The sequence below is a fragment of the Silene latifolia genome, chromosome X, assembly GCF_048544455.1.
Source record: "Silene latifolia isolate original U9 population chromosome X, ASM4854445v1, whole genome shotgun sequence".
Taxonomy (NCBI): domain Eukaryota; kingdom Viridiplantae; phylum Streptophyta; class Magnoliopsida; order Caryophyllales; family Caryophyllaceae; genus Silene; species Silene latifolia.
In genome coordinates, this window is record NC_133537.1 from 179,418,208 (window position 1) to 179,425,352 (window position 7,145).

The following is a 7,145-nucleotide window of genomic DNA, read 5'->3' on the forward strand; positions in this document are numbered from 1 at the left end:
GAGAAGAGCTTCAATTTCTTCCAAACTATGATCAAAGATGCCAACATCATAGTTTTCCTCTTGGCCTCTCAATTCTCCAAAGATAGCAAGTTCAAATTCATCAACCTCTTCTTTCCAAGTTTTACCTTCACTCCCATAAGTGTCAAGGGAGCACACTTCCTCTACATGGGTCATAGAGGGAAATTGTGGTGGGAGGTCTTCCTCATCATCATCATAGGTATCCCAAATTGGAGAAGCAAGGCTAGTGTGTGAGCTAGATTCATTAGACAATTTAGACAAAGTGCTTGTCTCATAATTGGCCTTCAACTCACATTCATCATTGCTCTCCACCCCAACTTCATCATGCTTCAATTCATCATCCACTCTTGGTCCATAATCAATCAAGCACTCCCCTTCCTCAAAAGTAACATCTTCATATTCACATCTATCATGAATGTTTGTAAATTTGGGTACAAGTTGGAATATGGGGTGTTCAATACTTATGAATTTAGGAGGTGGTGGGGGATTCACAAGAGTAGCTTCATAATGCCATCCAAATTCTTCTTCACCCTCATTATCTTCCCCTTCTTCTTCATTTAGCATTTGGGTGGCTTCCATTTGGGCAATTTGATTTGCCAACTTCTCACCATTAGTAACAATGTTTTTGAGAACATTGTCCCTAGCTTGGCTCTCTTCTAGCATTTTCATGAAGAGATTTTGTTGGCACCTTAACATTTGGAGAACCACACTTTGCATGTCAAGATTATGCTCATTCTCTTGTTGTGGGTACATGGGAATTTGGTGGTATGGGTGTTCATTGTAGGATGACATTTGGCATTGATTGTAAAGTGGGTTTTGGGAGGGTGGTTGTTGTGGATGTAGGATGTGGGGGCTTTGGTAAGAAAAGTTGGGGTAGTGGTTAGGACTTTCATTGTATGAGTTGTAAGGTAGGTTCGTTTCAACTTGCTCCAAAAACTCCCCATACCCATGGTAATCATACTCAAAAGATTCACCACATACTCCATGTGCCAAGCCTTCGGTCATCATCATAATTAGGACAAAGATATAACTACAAACAAGGAAACTACAAGAAAACGGTAAAAACAATCCTTGAGGAACAAGTTCCTCAAGGTTAAAGCAAAATCAAAATAGACAAACAAGTAAGAACTTAATCACATAGCACCGTCCCCGGCAACGGCGCCATTTTGATGTGGAACGATGTCGTCACTCATCCAATCAAACACATTTATAATACTCAACAAACTACTAGTTAGCGGTAAGTCGAGGTCGATCCATGGGACGGTGTGCTTTGGGTTCTAAGTCTATCTATCTCAATTTATGCTAGTGTCACAATTTGGTTAGGTTTGTAGTTGTGTCTAAACTAATGCAAGCAATATAATAAAACAAATAATAAAAGGAAGGATGTAAACAAATGGTTAAAAGTGCTAGGATGTCATGGGGTCATAGGGGATTCATGGTGTTGATCATACAAACATGTTTACAAGGTTGCAAGCGATTAATGTTGTGGAGGAACCGAGTTGGGTTATATCTTACGGTTCTTAGGAAGGGTTGGGTCCCGGAGCCGAATCGATTAGATTGTGCAACACCTACAAGTCGACTTACTTTCCTCCTAATCAACTTCTATGCATGGTCTAACAAGACTCGAGTTGGTTTATATCTTACAAGTCGAGTTGAATAGATAAAAGATGGTAAAAATGCAAGGATTCATAGGCTTAGCATTTCATCAAACATAACATGTGCATAAAGTTGACATCACAACAAGCAAGCAATTTAATCATGTGAACATATTAGATTAAGCATGAATCAATCCCATGTTGGTTTCCCCTAATTACCCACTAATCCTAGCTAAGTAACTACTCACTCATTATCATGGGAAACATGTCATTAATGGTGTCAATCATCACAACAAGTATAAACATGATAATAGAATGAAGAAATGAACAATAAAGATTAAAGAGTAAAGGAATTATACCAACTTAAGATGATCCAAATAATAAAGCAAATAGTAATAGAAGAACTTGATGATTGATGGAAGGTTGTCAATCTCCCAATAATAACCCAATAATCTTCAATTACCCAATAAACTTGAATAATAAACTTGAACAATAATTAAAGATAGATTAATGTGTAATTTGTGGAAAGATTAAAGAGTAATCTATTCTAATCTACTCCTAATCTAATCTAAGAGAGTTTCCTCCTAAAAACTCCACACTTGATTAATTACAAAAATGGGATATTTATAGTGGAAATTAGGGAGGATGCATTAGGGTTAACTAAGGGCTAAACTAGTAATTACACTTTTTAAGTTGAGCAAGGAGGAGCCGGTATTTTCTGAGAGAAGGGCTTCTCTTTTCGTAGCTTGAAGAATGAAATCCGTCTTTGTCATGAAATCCGTGCGGATTAGAGTCGGGACGACGGATTTGTGGGCAATCCGAGCGGATCCGGAGAGGGACGCTCGGATTGTTGAGGGGAATCCGAGCGGATTCCAAGGAGGGACTCTCGGATTGTTGAGGCTGGACGGACGGATTGTCTGCAATCCGTTCGGATTGTTGGTCAGCGTCAATTCTTCTTCTTTTTCTTCCCTTTTCTTCATAAATTCCTTGGGGATTTCCTTGGGGACGCAAGGATCCTTTCTCAACATTGCTCTTCTACTATGATATGTACAAAGGCCTTCTAGTCTTGTCTCTTCTTGATGCTTGGTCATTGAATACAATCAATTTAGCCTTGTTTTGCCATGAAAATGCAAGATTCTTACTCCTTTCCTACCAAGGGATCAAAATCTCAAAGAATATGCAAAACAAAGAACTAAAGATAAGAAATGACCCAAATAGGCACTAAAAAGCATGGAAACAATGGTAATTCGGGGGCTAAATATGCGCCAATTATGGTCACATCAGTCCCATGAGTTGGTATCGGCATAATGGATGTCTTCGTCAGGAAGTGACCATGTGTCGGTCGTTTGATCCTCGTTGACGGGATTTTCTGCTAGGAAATCGGCGACGGCCCTTCTCTTGATAACCTTGAGGGGTACGAATTTGAGGTCAAATTTGGATAGCATGAGTGTCCATCTAGACAACCTTTCGTTTAGTACGGGGTTTTCGAAGATGTATTTGACCGGATCCATCTTAGAGTAGATGTGAACCGTGTAGCTGAGCATGTAATGTCACAACTTCTTTGTTGACCAAATCAGGGCAAGGCATGTCTTTTTCTGCTGGGTATACCTTGTTTCATATTCGATGAACTTCTTGCTGATGTAGTAGATGGCTCGTTCTTCGCCGTCGACTATTTGTGCTAGCATTGCTCTCATGGCTGTATCGGTGACATTCAGGTATAGGGATAAAGGAATTCCTTGTTGAGGTGCCATGAGGACAAGAGGTTTGGATAGGATTTTCTTTATCCTATCGAAGGCTTTTTGACAATCATCGTCCCAATCGGTGTGATCGGAAGCGTGAAGCTTCTTGAAGATTGGTTCGCAAATCATAGTGAGCTTGGATGTATTGGACATGACCGAGAAATCCCCGAATCTCCTTCTCATTCTTAGGCCGAGGCATTTGCTGAAGAGCCTTGATTTTGGTAGGATCAATTTCGATGCCCTTTTTGCTGACGACTTGTCCCAAGAGTTTTCCGGAGGTGACCCCGAATGCACACTTCTGTGGATTTAGTCTCATGTTGTATTTTCGAAGACGAGCGAAGAATTTCCGAAGGGCGCTGATATGGCCATCCCGCTCTTTTGATTTGACGATCATGTCATCGACATATACCTCACCTCCTTGTGCATCATGTCATGTAGGAGAGTGGTGGCGGTTCTTGGGTAAGTTGCTCCGGCGTTGATTAGACCGAAGGGCATGACAGTGTAGCAATATGTACCCCACTGTGTAGTGAATGCAGTCTTGTGCATGTCTTCCTCGGCCATTTTGATCTGGTTGTACCCAACATACCCATCCATGAATGATAAAAGGGCGTGCTCGGTGGTGTTGTCCACCAGGATGTCAACATGTGGCAGAGGGAAGTCATCTTTTGGACTTGCTTTGTGCAGGTCTCTGAAGTCGACGCAAACCCGAATTCTCCCGTCCTTCTTGGGCACGGGGACTATGTTGGCCACCCAATCAGAGTATTCAGACACTTTGATGAATCCGGCTTTGAACTGTTTGTCTACCTCTTCCTTGATTTTTAAGGCCCATTCAGGGCGCATACGACGCAAATTTTGTTTCATGGGTTTAGCTCCGGGTTTAATGGGTATCCTGTGCTCTGCGATCTCTCTGTCGATCCCAGGCAAGGCTTTGTAGGACCATGCGAATACGTCCTTGTATTCGTGTAGGAGGTCGATGAACTGCTGTCTTTCCGAGGGGTCAAGGGTGGTTCCTATCCTAAGTTCTTAAGATGTATTGTCGGTCCCTACGTTGATAGGTTCGGTCTCCTCAATGATGGGTGTTCTATCCTCTAGTTTGTCAATCTCTTTGGCTAGGTGAGGTGGGTAGTCACTCAAGTCAAATTCTCATATTCGTTCAGAATTGCATTGCAGTTAAATTGAGACGAGTCGTAAGCAAACTTAGCGTTCATTTAGTCGACCTGGGCGAAAAGCTCGGATAGGACAGACATCTCATGGGTAGTTAGAGGCGAGACAGTCGAGAAGGTGGCCCCTGGAACAAGCTCCAGGTTGCTACCTTCTGCGGGAGTAGGGATGACCTTAGTTGACTCGGCCTCTGAGGCAGCCACAAGTTTGTGATAAAACAGCGGAAAGGGGACTTTAACTGGGACATCAGGAGTGCTAGAAGCTAAGATAGACTCAGACTCAGACTCAGACTCCTTCTCATCTTCACTTCCCTCTTTGAATATAGGGCCTTCTCCAGTAGTGATCTTGGGAATGCGGCCGTGCCGATCGGTCCACTTGACAGTTTTCCTCCAGCCTTGTGTAGCTTTCTCTGGGCCAGCATCAGAGATTAAGGCAGTGGGATCGAACTGGTTATCCTTTAGAGCAATGTTGATGATGTCTTCATAGCCGAGGTGCTTAATGTTGTCTTCCCCAAAAAGGAGACTCACGGCTTGCCCGTCCAGGCAAAGGGTCGATTCAGATTTGGTTGACACAGCTTTGGTGTTGTCGGGGACGAAGTAGCAGCTTTGAAAGACTTCTACGCCCGGGTGTTTGATCTTTGCTGCGGGGTCGTAGATTGGCTCAGGAAAGCCGTTGTAGAGCTCGGACTCTCCCTTGGGGATGAAGTAGCCATTGAGAGTCAAGTGGTAGGGTCGGAGGATAAACTCCGTGCTTTTTGCGCTTCCGTACTAGGAGATTCATTTCCTGAATGTCTTCATCGGTTGGCTGATAGCCTAACCCGAAGGGGATGTTGGGGACCTTGGCCTATTTCATGGGAGGCAAGGTGCTCTTCAGTAGGTTGAGAGGTAGGCGCGGGAAATAACCCTAGCGCATCAAAATGCGGTTTACTGTGAGGTTCGAGAACGGGTCGCAATCAGAGGGTGCTGATTCATCGGTTAAGGCATTCACAGCTTGGATTGTTGGAGTAAGTGTCCTCAACAATAGTGCGATCACATGATTAAAAATCATAATTAAATCTCATAATGAGAATACGTAAGGGATGATTCACTATATAGTCAACTGATCAACATTAATCGGTAATGATTGGCTAACTAAAGTTTGACATTACTGTCGTTTGACGATGGTGAGCAGTTGATCACTTAAGGTCAAACCTATGGGACGATTCCCAAACTGTAAAGTTAATTAATCGTATATTGATACGGATTAATTAAATCCTTAAATTGAACAAATTTATTTATAAAGTGAGAATTATATATCTTATTGTAATGTGATTAAATAAGATTCAATTTAGTAATTAATATGTTATGTTACTAAAATTGATTAATGTTTATGAAACATTTGAGAAAAGAGAAATTAGTTAACTATAATTACAAAATATGACCCATTTTATATACATGTAATTGTGAATTACTTGTTAATTTGTTAATTGTAATTAATTTAATATATAAAGATATTTAATTTGTTAAATGTGCATTATTATGCCTAATGACATGTTATATGTCACATGTCACACAAATTACAAATGACAAATTACAACGATAAAATGGAGGTCCATTTTAAGTGTACAAAACCGGTTTTTTGTAGATGGTTAAGGCAATGTTGGTCTTGTTTTTTAAATGATAAAAAAAATAATGATAACATGCTAAGACCTAGACTACCTACCTAGAGCATTGATAAGGCAAATAAGAAAAAAGCAAATGCATGCTCTAGGGTAGAGCAAAAAACCGGTCACCCATATGAAAAGGAGAGGATGTTCTCATTTTTTTATGGACGGTCTTTTGATGTTCATCTCACTACTTTTCCCCATATTCTCTCAAAAACACATAAATTGTTTATGTTCAATTTTGTTCATAGATCTAATATCCCAAATATATTACTAAGTGTGTAGTAATTTTATTAGATTAATATTTAAGGTAAACTACTTATATTATCTAGTTAGTAATATTTGTAGAATTTTGGGATAGTCTTGGGTGCAACTAAAAGGAGGCATTCTACATTTGAATGCATGAAGATTCTTGGAGGATCATCCTTAATGGTAATAGCTCAAGATCTAGTTTTGGAAGGAGTCCAAAACTAGTGCCCTTAAATTCGTCCATATGATGTAAGAACATCAAGTTTTCCTCTTTATCTCTTTTATTTTGTTATGCATGCAACTAGATCCATGAGATAAATTAATGAGTAATTTATAAAATGAATTAGATGAGTCTAATAGGGGTATATGAACCCAACATGGATTCCCCATATTTCACTATCGTCCTCTACAATGACCTGGGAGGCTATTCTCTTCTTCATGATAGCCTTGATAGGGGATGGGGGAATTGTGATTGTTTTCCCGTTGAAAGGGATCCTGATTTTCTGATGAAGGGTTGAGGTGACGGCCTTGGCAGTGTGAATCCAGGGGCATCCCAAAAGCATGTTGAAAGAGGCGTCGATATAGACCACCTGAAAACTGACTTGTCTTTCCAGGGGTCTAGTTGTAATGGTCAAGATGATAAGTCCCGCAACCTTACGACGAGTGCCGTCATAGGTGCGTACTCCTTAATTAGTTGGGACCAAGTTAGCTTCCTTGATACCCAGTTTATGAGCCGTCTTG